Source organism: Myxocyprinus asiaticus, chromosome 15, assembly GCF_019703515.2.
Source record: "Myxocyprinus asiaticus isolate MX2 ecotype Aquarium Trade chromosome 15, UBuf_Myxa_2, whole genome shotgun sequence".
Taxonomy (NCBI): Eukaryota; Metazoa; Chordata; class Actinopteri; order Cypriniformes; family Catostomidae; genus Myxocyprinus; species Myxocyprinus asiaticus.
The window spans coordinates 31,260,110-31,276,616 of NC_059358.1; the positions used below are offsets into that span (position 1 = coordinate 31,260,110).

The window sequence follows — 16,507 nt, forward strand, 5'->3', positions numbered from 1 at the left end:
ATGGATCTTAACCCCATTGAGCTTTTGTGGGATCAGCTAGACTGTAAGGTGCATGAGAAGTGCCCAACAAGACAGCCACATCTATGCAAGTGCTACAGACATGGGGTGAAATGTCACCTGAGAATCTGGACAAACTGACAACTAGAATGCCAAGTTGTCACTGCTGCACGTGGAGGATTTTTTGATGAGAACTCTTTGAAGTAGTTTAAGAAGTTCTGTTTTTTTTTTTTTAATTTTTTAAAAAACATTTTTTATTTTAATAGTACTTTTTCACATTATTAATGTCCTGACAATACAGTGTGATCAATTGAATGCCACTTTAGTGAATAAAAGTACCAATTTCTTTCCGTAAGACAAAATCTGTACATTATTCCAAACGTTTAGCCGCCAGTGTATTAAAAACACTGTGCGTCATCTTTTAAAGGGGTCATGGCATGCCTTTTTATTATGTTAATATGTTCCTTGTGGTTCTTTTATAATATTAGTAAAGTTTTTTGCTTAAAAAACAGTAATATATTTGTAAAACATGATAATTTTCCACCCTCATTCTGACCTTCTGTCAGAAATGCTTAGTTTTGGTGCTGCTTCTCCTTTAAGACTTGACAGCAAACGCCCACTGTTATGATTGGCTCTCTGCTCTTGACTGACCTGCTCTCTACTTGCCATCTCACTGCTACTGGGCAGGGCTACGGAAGTAATAGGGTAAAGTAGGCGTTGATGTGTTGATGTGGAGGCAGTCAGATGCAAATGTCTACCACAGTGTGACATCACAATGTGGAGGAAGTTTTGGCAGCTTGGTTTCAACAAATGCTCTTTTTGCAGTGAGGAGGAAGTTCTGAAACTTACCGTATGTTTTTATAGTGACCTCATACTGTATGTCAAAAGATCAAGGAAAATGTAATTCCTCATGTCATGACCCCTTTAATGTAAAACACTTGAATGAATTGAAATGAATTCAGTAAGACTGTTACCTATAAAATGAAAACAGCATCAACTCATATTTTATGTGATACAATGTTTGAGGCCTAGCCTAAATATTAGGAAATACAGTATATAAGATGTAACAAATAAAGAAAAATCAATAAATACATTCTGAGGGCATTTTTGCCCCTACATTTTGAATTTTAGGGGCATTTTTGTCACTTTCAATGATATGTAATAGCCTCTTAAATAGAGCGTAACTTTTCTATGTTTTTACATATAAATTATACATTTTTGTCACCATAACTTTTAATATAAATCAGAATTTTGACATCAGTGTGCTTGTAAATGTGCAATGTGTAACTGTGCAATAAAGAAGCTTTTAAGAATTTAGGGTCAAAATGTATATAAAAGTAGAATAGAAAGTGTATTTATTAAGTTTCATAATTTTTAATTACCTTTTTGTCTTCACTAGTTCATTTTAAATGGTCTTGTGTTGTGACAAATACAATATTCCATGTAGTCTCTTAATTAATATGGCCAATAAAAAACTACATTATTTAAAATATTTTATATAAAAGAAAAATGAAACAATTATAAAATAATTAATAAACTTCTGTTTAAAACAGTTTTCTGTTTTAGATTAAGTATACTTCATAAAAGTATTTCATGTCAGCTACCCACCTGTAATCTGGGGTTTATTATGAAACTCCCTGATGTTGGATTCCTACAAGAAATGTAATGAGTATTGTGTATTTCTTTCATTGTTAATGTTTGGCTGTCATAGAAAAAAAAAATGCTTTTATAGAGTACTTTCACAACTAACATCTCTCTTAAGTGAAATAAATGAAAAGAAGGCTGATGTTGCATAGCCAGTGCTTGTAATCCAGATACTGGTGAATATGAGTGTGTGGCTGTGAAGTGCCAAATCTGTCCACAGCTGCCATGTTCATGTAATCAATAAAATAGAAGAGTCTCTTGTTTCCAGGAGGAGAATAACTCCTACCAGCATTCCTTTCCAGTGGTTTCTCCATTGCCTCTGAAACAACAACAACAACAACAACAATATGAAGATGAAGTTTTGTTTTAATAGCACTGAGAAAGCAAAATTCCATAAACTGAAGCAAAAGAGATAAAGCTGTTAAGCTATGAATTCACAGATTGGTTGGATGCATTTAAAATATTCCTGGATCAAACCAACTAGCTACCTCAAAGCAATAACCCATCGTTAGTGCACAAATTATCCTTAGTTTATATTTATATTGAAAAAGCCTTACTTTTACATAACCATAATTTTGCCAGACTGCTGTATTGTTCTTATGTCACTGAAATAAACTAGACTGCTACTGCTGACTGATTAACCAAAATAACATTTGAATACACTGACGTCACATAATTGTCAGTTATGTTGAAGTTAGATGACAGAACCACTTTATCACACATTAATGTGTAAATGTAATATTGCTCATTATTGTCAATGATAAATATTTATTTATTAGGTCTATTTTTTTTAAACCAATCAATGAACTGGTGGACTACTTGAAATATTTCACAGACCAAAAAAATTAAAAAAGTAACATTTAGCATATGGACCACAAGGAGGTGCTGTTCTACACATCTGAACGCAAGTTCTGTGTAAAGAAATGTGAAAAAACTTAAGCAGTAAGCACTCACTTTGCAGCATGGACGTAGTGGTGTAGAAGTGAAGGGGCACTTTTGCGGTTATGAAGCTCTCTGGTAGTGTTTCCAGAAGGTTTCTGACCAGAGCAGACTTCCCTGTGCCTGCTCCACCAACCAGCATGAGAGGCTGAGATGTCTCCAGCAACATGCCCATAAAATACTGCAGTCTGACTGTCTTGACTATAGGTACTAACACAGCCTGTAGCCAGAGTAAATCACAGCATGTTAACACCTTGCATTTCATCATTCAAGTCATATTCAGATTATCTAAATCAATAAATACAGCTGTAAATACTTGCATTTCTGAGAAAAGCTGTAGCATACTTTGAAAAAGCTGTGAGATACTTTAAGCACACTGCAAAAATGAGTTCCTAAAAAGTTTTAATCAGATTTTTTGACTTTCTTTTTAGTAAAATATCTTTATATATCCTTAAAACAAGATACATATGCTATGGAAGCACTGAATACAATATTTATACTTGTTTTCAGAGAATGTATCTTATATTTCACCTGCTTTCAACAGTCTTAAATAGCCTTAGTAAACAGACTTATATTCAAGACACATTCTCTGATTATATATATATATATATATATATATATATATATATATATATATATATATATATATATATATATATATCATATATATTAGCTGGAAAACAAGACAAAAATGCTTGTTAAGAATATTTCATTGCAGTGTGAACTTTTATGAACTTTTAGTTGTACAATGGTTATTTCATACATAATATATAAATCCGGTTCATCACTATGACTACCCTATTATCAACATTACCTCTATATCTTTGAAGGACAAAAATAGAGACAATGGGTGCACACACACACACACACACACACACACACACACACACACACACACACACACACATGCATAATTCTGATTAATTCTGGTAATCAGATCCCAAAATCCTCTGCCTGCAGGTTCAGCTCATGATGGAGGGAGGTTGTTTTCTCTATATCTGTGCAGTGACCCACTCTAATGCACTAACTGCACTAAATTAGCATGCCATTATTTTGAAATTAAAGTGGCTTGCAGTGAAAGTGACTAACAAAGAAATATACTGTGTTGTAAAGAGAATGTTAACAGCATTCTTTTCTGTATGTAACAAGAAGAATTAGTACCATTCAGAAAGTAGTTTCACATCAACTTCCTGCAATACATTATCCTGCCCTCACCTGTACAGGTGTATCAGGCTCCATCTCACATATGGGCATCCTGTCAGTCCATGGCAGAAAACGTCTGGAATGGGGATCCAAGTACTAGTCGAAAACAGACCCCTGGACAGGAAACTTCACAGTTTTTATCTCTTTGGTCCACCACTGACTGAACTCGGCCTGATAATCATGAAGCTTTGATAGCAAAAAGTAGAGGAACAGAAGTGGAGATGGTAAAATAAACCATTTATAAGTCTGCCTTTTTCAATGCCTCATGGAAAGTTATCTACCTTTGTAGAGCAAGAGGAAAAACAATTACTGAATGTTCCCATTAGTCACAGATACACTTCACAGATATAATCCGGTGTGATTGACTAGGGTAAAATAAAGCAACGAATACCTGATCCTTCTATGTAGCTCCACCAAAAGCCCACACACAAGCAAACACAAAGTATGTCTCATAGACTTCTCATGGAGAGTCTGCTGGAATGTGCTCAGGGGTTAACAGACAACACAGCAGTGAGCAAAGAGTCTGATAGAGAGAGAGAGAGAGAGAGAGAGAGAGAGAGAGAGAGAGAGAGAGAGAGTTTGTGTGTGGATGATACCTGAACAATGTTTTGCTTGGGAATAGGAGTGATTGTCTTGAAAGAGCTTTTCATTTTTTCTACACAGCGAGGGATGTATTTGTCAAACAGAATGGTCAGGTGTGCTCTCTCTGTCTGTCTCTCCCTTCTGTCAATCCAGCTCCAGTAATACACCTAGACATGGATAAACAAGAGGCTATTCAACTAACCCATCACAAACAACTTTGTTGAATATTTAAACCACCTCTTTCTGCCTATCACAGACAGAACATGATTTGAAAGTAAATTTCTCAAAGGTTCCAGCTAAGCTCGAGGACTGATGTACAGGATGCCAGCTCTGGACTTGGTGGCAGGCGTGGCATGTTTCAGGTGGCTGATCTCAAACAACAGTCTCTTCAAGGGACTGAGAGGGATGTGTTCATTATTGGCTAGAGTTAGAATCTACACAGACATACACAGCATGAAAGCTACAGCATTACCAATATTCAAAATCTGTCACCATACCCTGTTGGACTATTTTTTTTTTTTTTTTTTTATCAACATTGGTCTGATTAACCCAACAAACAGATAATATCAGAGCTTATTTCATCCAATTTTAACCAAATACTTTTTTTTTCCCCTTCTCTTTTTCTATGCAAGGTTTCAGAAGTACTATAGAGTTATCCATCTTTTACACTGTACTGCTTTTATGTTTTGATGCCTGATGAAATTTGGAGTATGAAAAATTCGAGATTGGAGGTTTAGACTAAAACAAATGTATACATATCTTTATAGAATCTGCTTTGATGATATCGGTAAAGGCCATTAAATAATTAAAAATAATTACTGTCTAACGGTAATGGTCAACATTTCTAAATAGGTGCATCACCATTTGCTACATATTTTCCAAACTGAACAAAGCCACACACATCTGACAGAGGTGACTTGATGAGTTTAAACATACCAACCAAGCCAAATGCTTCAGGAATAATCAGAATAGACAAAAATGGGCAAACTGTGCAAGGCACCTTGTTGTCATCCATGATAGTGTTGAGAGACTCAATCCACATGGGGTCAATGTCTCCATCCAGAACAATCCACTTTGGCCCCGACTGAAAGTTACTGATCTCGCATGAAATGTTACAATAAACCTGCCGGATGAAGAGATTTACAATCTCAAAGTCTTACCAGGGAGAATGGACCCCATGTCTAAACAGTAAGTTATGTACTGTGAATTGGACAGGATCAGGCCAGCAAAACAGTGACTGCTGATGCACCATCTTCCTATTCCTGAGTGGCTGGATGAAAGAATCCAAAGAGTTCATCTGTGCTTATCACTTTTGGGTTCAGATCATTCCAGAAAGGTTTCTTTCCAATATTGATGTTGGTTTTTTGGAGTCCTCAGGATCTGTTTTGGGATATAGACTCATATTGAAAGAAAATGGTTAAAAACTCAATATACTATAGGTTCATTCAAAATTCCAGGAAAAGTGGACGCAAAGCTCACTGCAAGAAAAGCAACAGTGTGTACCATAAGTGTGTATACCAGAGTGTTGACTGACCAGGCTCTTTCCAGTTCCAGCATTACTAACCACAAAGACTGAGTGATGAACAGATAGAAGCTCCTCAAGCTGTACTATCTTCATTTATTTTTGTAAAAAAAAAAAAATAATAATAATCAAGAAAACAAATTGCCAACAGAGAGATCTAAAGATTATAAGATTAACTTAATGTTAAACACAAAGAAGCAGTCACAATGTACTGTGCAGACTATTTCTTACTTTCAGGATGAATGCGTCTTCATGTTGGAGCTTCAAATCTAAACTCGTCTGCCAAACCTTCTGCTCAAACTCGTCATCAGTTTGCTTTTCCACCTCCTCTCCAGGAAACAAATCTCTAATCAGACCGAGGAATACTGGAACATCCCTGAAACAATCTTTGGCATGTTGAAATCTATCAGAGCCCACATTAACACCTACATTATGGAAGTGTTGGTCAATATTCAGAATTTAAAGGAATAGTTCACCCCCAAATTTAAAAATTCTAATCATTTACTCACCCTCATGCCATTCCAGATGTGTATGACTTGCTTTCATGGTATATTAAATATAATGGCATATGCATAAATTAAAGAGAAATTTGTATAGGTGGCATTTCAATCGGTCTGGTCCGATCTGCTCTTTTGAGAGCTAAAGCAACTACTAGGACAGGTTTTACCCCAAGCCCCAGTCATAGTGGTCCAACAGTAAAGAGAACATGTTGCTTATGGGGAGATGAAAACAGAGGTAAAGTGGTTTTCCTTCACCATAACATACCGAGAGCAGCTCCTTACAGAGCCTGTAGAGAGTGATGAACTTGTTGCCTAGAATTTGAGCATTCTGGAATCACTCAGACATCACCATGATCTCACAGATCAGCACCATGTCAGGAACCACCATGGCACACGACCTGCACATCACAGCATTCATATGGCATTCATGAACTCCACTATACACTGCTGATATAGCGTTTAGAGAAAGAACCTCATCTATTTTCCGCTACAGGTGATGAAACATCAAACATGTCCTGACACTATGTTTGCTAGTTCAGCATTCTTGTTCCAAACACTGCATAAAACCTTAAAACACCCTTCAGACTTCTTTTTTGGTTTGATATGTTTTTCTGCAGCCAGACTTTCAACTTGCAGCATAAAGTCTGGTCCTCATTGTTTTTTATTCTGGACAAGAACTACCCACCTAGACAGAAAAGACTGTCTGATTTAAGTGAACAACCACAGTTTGTTTAGTTTTTATGTGCCATTTAGGGGCAAATAGATTATACCACAATAATAACCCCCGTTGAACAAATGGCATCAAACAATGGCATAGCAGTCACATGATCAGTTGTACATAAAATAATCAGAAAACAAACAGAATGTTCTGTTGATGAAAATTTAGTTACTGGCTTTTAAGTGCCTCATACAAAGTGAAAAATATTTCAAAGATTTGATGGCACTCACGCAGAAAACTTTGGCAAATCTAGTGATTCGTTTTTCCTCAAAATTGCTTGTTGTATTAACCCCATTCCCAGTACTTTATAATCACAACTTTATTTCCAAGCAGACTGAAAAAACTTGTGAGCCCTTACTCTCAGAAATTGCATAAAGTCTGCCAATCAGATTTCAGTGATAGCCATTTGTTTGTAAAATATGCATCAAATGGTCAGTGAACATACAGTAGATAGATTTTTAAAGCTGAGACTAGATCAAGCTTTACCTAAATATGGCTTTGAGGTTTTCTGGTAGCTCAGTTCATCCAGCATATCCAGGGTTCATTGTGATAAAGATTCCAACAGAGGGTTTTAAGCTTATCTCTTCCTCTAAGAAAAGCCAGTGCCATGTTTAAATGTGTTTTTGTTCATGTTTTGTGTTCATGTCTTTTATTTTGAAAGTTTAGTTCCTGTTCCTAGTTCATGTCATGTGATTTCCTGTTCCCTCATGTGATCTTGTCATGTGATCCTGTCATGTGTTTCCCCTGTTCATGTGTCTTGTTTTGATTGGTTCATTGTTTGAGTATCTTGTTAGCAGTCTTGTCTATTCATTGGTTAAAGTTTATTAGTCTTGTTATCTTGTTTACAGTTCTGTCTGTTGATTGGTTGTCATGTTCATACCTGTTCATGTATTTATGCCCTCATGTTTGCCCTTGTCAGATGTCAGGTATTGTGTTTATGTAATGTTGTTTTAAGTCAAGTTCCATTATTCCATTAAGTGACGTTACAGAATACCTGACCTTCAAAATGAACTCAGCAGTTCAGCTACTACGGCTATGCTAAGGAAACTTACTCATTGAAGGATATGTGGAGGACTTCTGTGCTCTGGCCTGCAAGGTTGGTTTTAATGAGATCGCCCTCAAAGACATTTTCTGTGCAGGCTTGAATGAGCCGGTCCCTTCCATTATGCCTGGCGGTCGGATTACCCTCAGTCTGGCTCAATACATCGACTTGTGGTTCATCTTTCACTGTAGGAGAGGCTGATGAGGAACTATGCACTCCTACAGTGGCCGCCATGCCAGAGTCCCCCGTCATGGTCGCCGAGCCAGGGTCCCCCGTCATGGTCGCCAAGCCAGAGTGCCATGTCATGGTCGCAGAGCTTGTGCCACCTTCTGCCCCGGATCCCAAGTCTACTCCATGCCATGTCACTGCCACGCCTGAGTCTGCTCCATGCCATGTCACAGCCACGCCTGAGTCTGCTCCATGCCATGTCACAGCCACGCCTGAGTCTGCTCCATGCCATGTCACAGCCACGCCCGAGTCTGCTCCATGCCATGTCACAGCCACGCCCGAGTCTGCTCCATGCCATGTCACAGCCACGCCTGAGTCTGCTCCATGCCATGTCACAGCCATGCCTGAGTCTGCTCCATGCCATGTCACCGCCAAGCCTCAATCTGCTCCATGCCATGTCACTACCAAGCCTCAGTCTGCTCCATGCTATGTCACAGCAATGCCTGAGTCTGCTCCATGCCATGTCACCGCCAAGCCTCAATCTGCTCCATGCCATGTCACTACAAAGCCTCAGTCTGCTCCATGCTATGTCACAGCCGAGCTTCAGTCTGCTCCATACCATGTCACAGGCTCGCCTCTGGTCCACGAGCCAATGCCCACGCCTGCCATGGCCAACGAGCCAACACCCACGCCTGCCATGGCCAACGAACCAGCATTGCAAGCCTCATCCATCCCAGAGCCAGCGTTGCAAGCCTCATCCATCCCAGAGCCAGCTCTCACTGAGTTATTAGACCTGAGGTTGGTTCCCGCCTTTGTGCCCATCCTGAGTACTCTTCCTCCTCCTCCTCCTAATCAGCCAGTTCCTCCCAATTCACCGGCTCGACCATCGCCCCCTGTGACATCTCAGACAAGGGGAACTTCCGACCCTCTGAGCCCTGGACTCCGCCTTGGCCCTCTGATCCCTCGACATCACCTCGGCTCTACGTTCCCTCTGCTCCACCGTGGTCCTCCAGTCTATCAGCTTCACCGGGTTCCCCGTCCTTCCAGCTCCTCTTTGGCCTGTCGGTCACCTGGCACCACCTTGGCTCTCTGATCCTCCAGCTACGTCTTGGCTCTCCGATCCTTCGACTCCACCGGGGATACCCATCCCTATGGCTCCGCCTTGGTCCTTAGCCCCACCGGCTCCACCTCAGTCTTCAGATCCCCCAGCTCCGCCTTGGTCCTCCGATCCTCCGGCGCGGCCTTGGTCCTCCATGTCTCCGGCTCCACCCTTGCCCTTCGAGCCTTTGGCTATTCTCCGGGCTCCAAGTTCTCCAGTTTCACCCCTCGAGCCTCTCACGGCTCCGCCCCTCAAACCTCTCATGGCTCCACCTTCCACTGGCTCCGCCCTGGTCTCCTGCTCCACGCCCTGTTTCGCCAGACCATGCTCCACGCCCTGTCTTGCCACTAGCAACGTTACAGCCGGGAACAATAAATAAAACATTTTTCCAAAAGAATTTGTCTTAACCATTCAGTAGATTTAAAAAACTGTCCTAAATGACTTACATATTCCTCTTGTTGCGAATGGCATCTTGTATGGTCTTCACCTGCACCTCCACCACTGACAGCACTTCCACAACGATCCGGTTAAATTAATCAAAGCAGCCCCAGGCTCCGGTCTGAGCCAGGTCTTTAAAGATGTTCCCTTTAGACTGAATAGTATGACTGTTCAGGAAAGCATTTCACTGCCTTGTGTGTTAAAGGCTTAATTGTAATAACAACTGAGCCAACAGTGGTTAAAGAATAGAGCTCCAAAACACCTGCCAAATGTTATAAAATTTGAATCAGATTATCAGTTATTGATTTCTTCCAATTAAGAGGCTGAACCTTGCCAAAGTAATTCATTATGAGCTCATCTGAACAGAAAATATTCACAGGTGACTAGCTCTGCTACAGACTTTACCTTGTAGTCCATCTGTTCAGAGCAGTTGAATATGACCCCCAGAGCTCTGCCCAGGTCATTTGTGGTTTCAGTTTTTCCTGTGCCAGCCAGTCCCGCTGGAGCTCCACTCATACTAAAAACTCTTACGGTAACACATTGTAATAGTTATCATAAATAACATTATTACATAACAAACAATTCAAATAACAGTAGTTAATGTTAACATTAACTACTGATATTTTAATCATTATATAATGTAACAATATTTGTGTCATAATGTTATTAATAAAAAATATATACATTCAAATTGCTAGACATTCCTCAAAACTTGATTCATTTTATTTATTTTTTCATATGCAGGGGTCCAAAAGTCTGAGACCACATTGAAAATCTGGGATTCAAAACCTATTTAAAATAAATGAAGTTTTAGCATGTTGAACCATTTAAAACAAAGAAACAATGAAGCCTGTGTAGCTCAGCAATAAAGACGCAGACTACCACACCTGGAGTCTCAAGTTCGAATCCAGGGCGTACTGAGTGAGTCCAGTCAGGCTTCCTAAGCAACCAATTGGCCCGGTTGCTAGGGTGGGTAGTGTCACATTGGGTTAACCTCCTCGTGGTCGCTATAATGTGGTTCTCACTCTCGGTGGGACGCGTGGTGAGATGTACGTGGATGCCACGGAGAATAGCGTGAGCCTCCACATGCGTTACGTCTCCGCGGTAACACGCTCAACAAACCACATTATAAGATGCGTGGATTGACTGTCGGAGGCAACTGAGATTCGTCCTCCGCCACCCGGATTGAGGCGAGTCACTACGCCACCACGAGGACCTAGAGCGCACTGGGAATTGGGCATACCAAATTGGGGAGAAAATCCCCCAAAAAACAAACAAACAAACAAACAAACAAACAATAAAACATAAAATAAAGAAATATTTAAGTACATTAATAAATGTTTTTTTTTATAAATAATTTCAAGGTCCCTAATCAAATAAGCAATGCTAACTTCTTTACACACAAGGTAAGATTTCCTTGCTTTGACTGAAGCACACAAGACATTCTTTGGAATATTCTCAAATCAAACTGAGATAACATGGAGTTTAAATTAACATGAGTGCATGTACAATACTGGGAATTATATGCAATTTTATTATTTTTTATTTTTGTGTGTGTGTGTGTGTGCATACAGATCTTAAGCTGTTAAGTTACCTGTCTGCGAAGGGTGTAATGACCAGACAGGGTGTGTTGCCTAGGTATTCATATGAATAGTGAAACTGGGCATCACAGATGTTAATGAAGCAATGTCTCTGATCCTCATCCCAGCTGTGGTGGAGCTGAGAAGCCCAGACAAATGCCTGAGCACTGTTCATCTGGGTAAAGATGATTTACAACATTTATTAAAACTACTCGCCATATTTGACATATTCCAAAAGACCTATAGAAGAAAAACAACAGTCTAAGGGGTCATTCACACTGAATGCATTCTTGCATTCATAAACAGCCTGATGGAATGCAACAGAATGGAACAGAACTCAGGGTCATGTTTATAACATGTTTATAATGTGCTTATAACAAGTTTATAATAGTTAAACTACTTCTAACTTGACAAAGTGTCTTAAAAACTGTCAAAACAGACATCCGTCTAATGCAAGTTAATGTGATCCGTGTGACACCCCCCCCCCGCCCAATACTCCCAACTCAATTAATTAATCAATTACTACTGCTTGCCAATTTAAATTTCATAATGACTGCAAAACTAAGAGTGCATCTAGCACTGCTAAATGACTTAAAACAAGTAAATAGAGCATCCGTTCATCAACAGTATCATTATTTATGGACCAGAGTAAACCTGACCCAACCTTCTGAGCAATGAGTTTGGAGACCACGTCTCTGGCATGAACATCTATGGTGCACAGGGTCATGATCTTCTGCCTGTCACCCGGTTTCAGCTCTCCCAATAACATGTTTATCAAGGAGTTTAGCTGGGCAATATGGAGAAGCAGGGCAGATATTTTAGAGTTTATGAGGGCACAATGATGGCCTGTGAGAGCATACAGTGAGCTTTGTGGCCCCTGCTTACAGTAATTATATCAATTTACATGCCACAGAGAAGTGGATGGTAATAACTGTGGTGACAGGGGCTCAAGGTCATGTGTTCATCAGAGAAACCCCTCCACGTTTATGAAGCAAGGCCATATATTCCAGTCGGGAGGCCAAATAAGCACAGAGCTCATTTATCAATGATGGGGGTACTACGGGTGTGTGTAAGAGTGTTTGACTATGAATAAGACCAGGCAGCTGGTGTGTGTGTGTGTGTGACAATGAATGAGAGTGGTGGGTCAATATATGTGTGTGTGAGTTGGGGGGAGGCAGTTAAGAGGTGATACTGTGGATCGCTGTCACAGACAGGCAAATGAGATGTAATCTTCCTGCCTGTATTTGGTGTAAAAGCAGCTTAGGTTGTACTGCATTTATCACCCCATGCTGTCTGACAGCGACTCTAATCAGGGGCTTGAAGGGAAAAAGGCATATTATTCAAACAGTGGCCAAGGACATGCTAACCTTCCCTGCATTTGATGACAGATCCTGACGCTGCAGGAAGAATATGGACTGGCACATGGCAGTCTACACAGATCAGCACTATTCACTTCATCATACTTGGAATGAAGAAGCAGCACTGTGTTTTCAAAGGCTTAATCATTACCTAGTTCATACAACAGATATGCTCTATCTCTGCCTTAAAGAGGTAGTTCACCTAAAAAATTTAAATTCTGTCATGGTGTTCCAAACCCATATAATTTCTTTGTTCTGTAAAATGCAAAAGGAGAATTACAGCCTCAGTCACCATTTACTTTCAATGCATTTTTTCCCCCTATGGAATGAAGGTGAATCGTGACTGAGGCTAACATTCTGTCTAACATCTCATTCTGTGTTACATGGATAAAAGAAAGTCAAATGGATTCGAAACAACATAAGGGTGATGATAAAAGAATTTTCATTTTTAGGTGAACTATTAAACAGAAAGTCTAGCACTATGTAGAAAATTAAAGGCTCTATAGGGGAGGAAGAACTCATTTGAAAACTGTAAAAATTCAGGTTTTAAATCAAAGTGTCAAGACTGTTATTATCTGTCATGAGATATACAGCAGCAGCGATTCACTCATCATTTACTCACCTTCATGCCATCGCAAATGTGTATGGTGTGAATGGTGGCGAGAACTTTAAAGGTATAGCATAAAAGTAATCCATAAAACTCCACTTGTTAAATTCATGCCTTCAGAAGCAATATAATAGGTGTGGGTGAGAAAAAGATCAATATTTAAGTCCTTTTTTACTCTCAATCTCCACTTTCACAATTTACTTCTTTTGTTATTGGAGATTCACATTCTTCATTTAGATCGCCATCTACTGGATAGAATTGATCGAAAAGGACTTAAATATTGATCTGTTTCTCACCCACACCTATCATTTCGCCTCAAAAGACATGGATTTAACAACTGGAGTCATATGGATTGCTTTTATGCCCCCTTTATGTGCTTTTTTGGAGCTTCAAAATTCTGGCCACCATTCAAATGCATAGTATGGACCCACAGATGCTGAGATATTCTTCTAAAAATCTTTGTTTTGTGTTCTGCAGAAGAAAGAAAGTCATACACATCTGGGATGATGGCATGAGGGTGAGTAAATGATGAGAGAATTTTCATTTTTGGGTGAACTATACCTTTGACATTAAAAAACAAAAAATTGCACGTCACCTTTAAAAAAACAACTGTAAAATATGAAAATATAATTAATAGAACAGAATCGCAAAACAGCTTTATTCCCTTCTTGGAGGCAGTTTGAAAACCCAAACAAAAACTAATCTGAAACAGCTCATTCCGTTAGGAATAAATCTGACTTCACTGTTGACAACTTTTATGTCTGGGTTAAATTTTTACAAAATACAACATAAAACCAGTTTCAATTAGTCTGAGAGACTGTAAATGCCACAACCAGTCTTATACACCAGTTGTTCCCTAAAAAGGCCCAAAGTTTTAACTTAAAGCTACACTATGTAACTTTTCAACAAACAACAAAATGTTGACATGTTGACGTCATATCCATACACAGAGAAAATAAGATCCGGCTACTGTAGAGCGTGTGTGGGAGAGAAAAATTTACCATGGATCATTAAAAACGGCAAACCTCCGGAATCACTTTGTAAAAAAAAAGAAACCCCAAACAGAGCACAGTCTACAAGTAAAAAGGGAAAGCGACAGAGTCCGTAGTAAAACCCGAATCAACATCGGCTTGGCTTTTCAGAGGTGGCGACAACTCCGAGCTCTGAAAGGATTTAAAAGTGACCCAGAAGTTCCTGTTTTCTTACTCAACAGGAAAGATATTTTATTGATATGGTTTATGTATAGTTGTGTTATCACACACACACATGTCTGTGTGTGTAGTGAAATACAATAATTATACTGTAATCGGTGCAGAACATTTCACTTGTTAGCACACGTGTATATTTTTCCTTATAATGGCAATCATTTATATAAATAAATCCTTTAGTCCTAGGCTTGCCAAGGACATGTGGGTTTTGAAATGGTGATGACCACTGGTTGGTAACAATGACAATCTATAAATTAGTTACTACCATGGTCTATTTGGCCAGAATATCCTACAGTTATAAAAACATTACAACGTTTGACCTTATCAGACTAGCAATTGTTATGTCTAATGTTAATGAATGTTGCCTAACTTTTGTAACGGAATTTATTTCAAAACATCAATGTTTCCAATAAGTCAAAACAACAGCATAAGATATGGCACTTATTTGCTCAGATGACATGTTTTCGGATATCTGTCTTTTTCTTTCTTTCGTTATTTATTTGTCCATTTGCTCTGATAAGATTTCCTGTATTCATGTGTACACCGGTGCCTTGAACCACATTAATCCACGCAGAGGAGCAGAGCCGAACCACAACCAAAGCAATGTTCTTCCGCAAGATGCATGCAGTTTTATTTTTTAACCACTAGAGGGCCAAAAGTTACATGGTGTAGCTTTGTTTTAATTTAATGAAATGTGAATTACTTTGCATCTACATAAAAACACGTTAGACCAATAATATTCCCCCAAAATGTTGTCCCAACTTGCCTAACAGAGTTGTTTGATCAAAGAATTTCATAATGAACAATGTTGCTGATTCCCAGCATGCATTGCAGCATGAAAAAAAAATATACAGTTAGTGTTATAGGCTTATATTTTGCTGTTTGCTGAATTTATTTTTGGTGTTACTGTTGTTTATTGTTGCCACTGCTAGTCAGTTGTGTAGGATGTCAGGAGCTAGTCTTTTAACTTGAGGTTTGTTGACTGTCACTGTTATTGAGGTTTGTGTGTTAAGGGGTTGAGGTCTATTGTGTCAAACTATTGTATGTACTGCCTTGCCAGACATACCTCTCTTCAGAAGCAAAGACTGCAGTTAACTTCATGTAAAAGCAAAAATGGTGACAAATTGAAAGTCCTTGTATTGTGAATTGATAGTTGGCTGAATAAGAAATTAGTAGTTCTTTCAACAAACTTTTTTGCATTTAGTGAACAAAAAACTTATTTACATTGACTAAACAAAGCAACTGTTACTGAGGACAATCATTAAGACAGTTGTTGAGAAAAGTAAAAAGTCTCTTGCAGCCTGCTGCCATGATATTTTGACTTTCACTATTTTTCATTTTTTTACAGTTTAGTCTTAAACCAGACTAGATGATTAGCTGGTCTTAGCTGATTTTAGGTGGTCTAGCTGGTCTCTCAGCCTGGCCAAGCTGGTGTTTAGCTGCTTAGCCAGCTAGTCTCAGCCTGACTAGCTGACAAGTGCCCAAAACAAATTTAAAACCATCAAATCAGACAAGCCTAACAGGTTTAACTCTTATTTTCACGTTTTTGAGGTCAAATGGATTCTTATTTCATTTTGATGTGGGCTTTACCGGTCCAATGCAGTCACACTGCGAATAGAATGAAACATATTCTCTGTCTCTGCTGAAAATTCCCACTGCTGTTGTGGCCTTTCCTCCCTCCTTCCTGTCAGAAAACTCCAGATCAGCCATACTGTCAAACAGCTTAGACAGGTGACAGGTCACCTATAAATCAATGAACCATATAAGATTATTTTCACAGAAAAATATTTGAAATACAGTACCTCTGTGTAATGGATCAACCTACCAAGTTATGTATGATTAAGTACAGGCATATCCATGGATAATGATATGATAGTGGATATATTTGCAATTCTTATTATA

The 16,507-nt window shown here is 39.0% G+C and overlaps 1 pseudogene; it reads right to left on the reverse strand.

Annotated features, from left to right (window-relative positions):
• Positions 1–16,507, reverse strand: part of LOC127452675 (dynein axonemal heavy chain 11-like) — a 181,541-nt pseudogene that overhangs the window by 75,161 nt on the left and 89,873 nt on the right.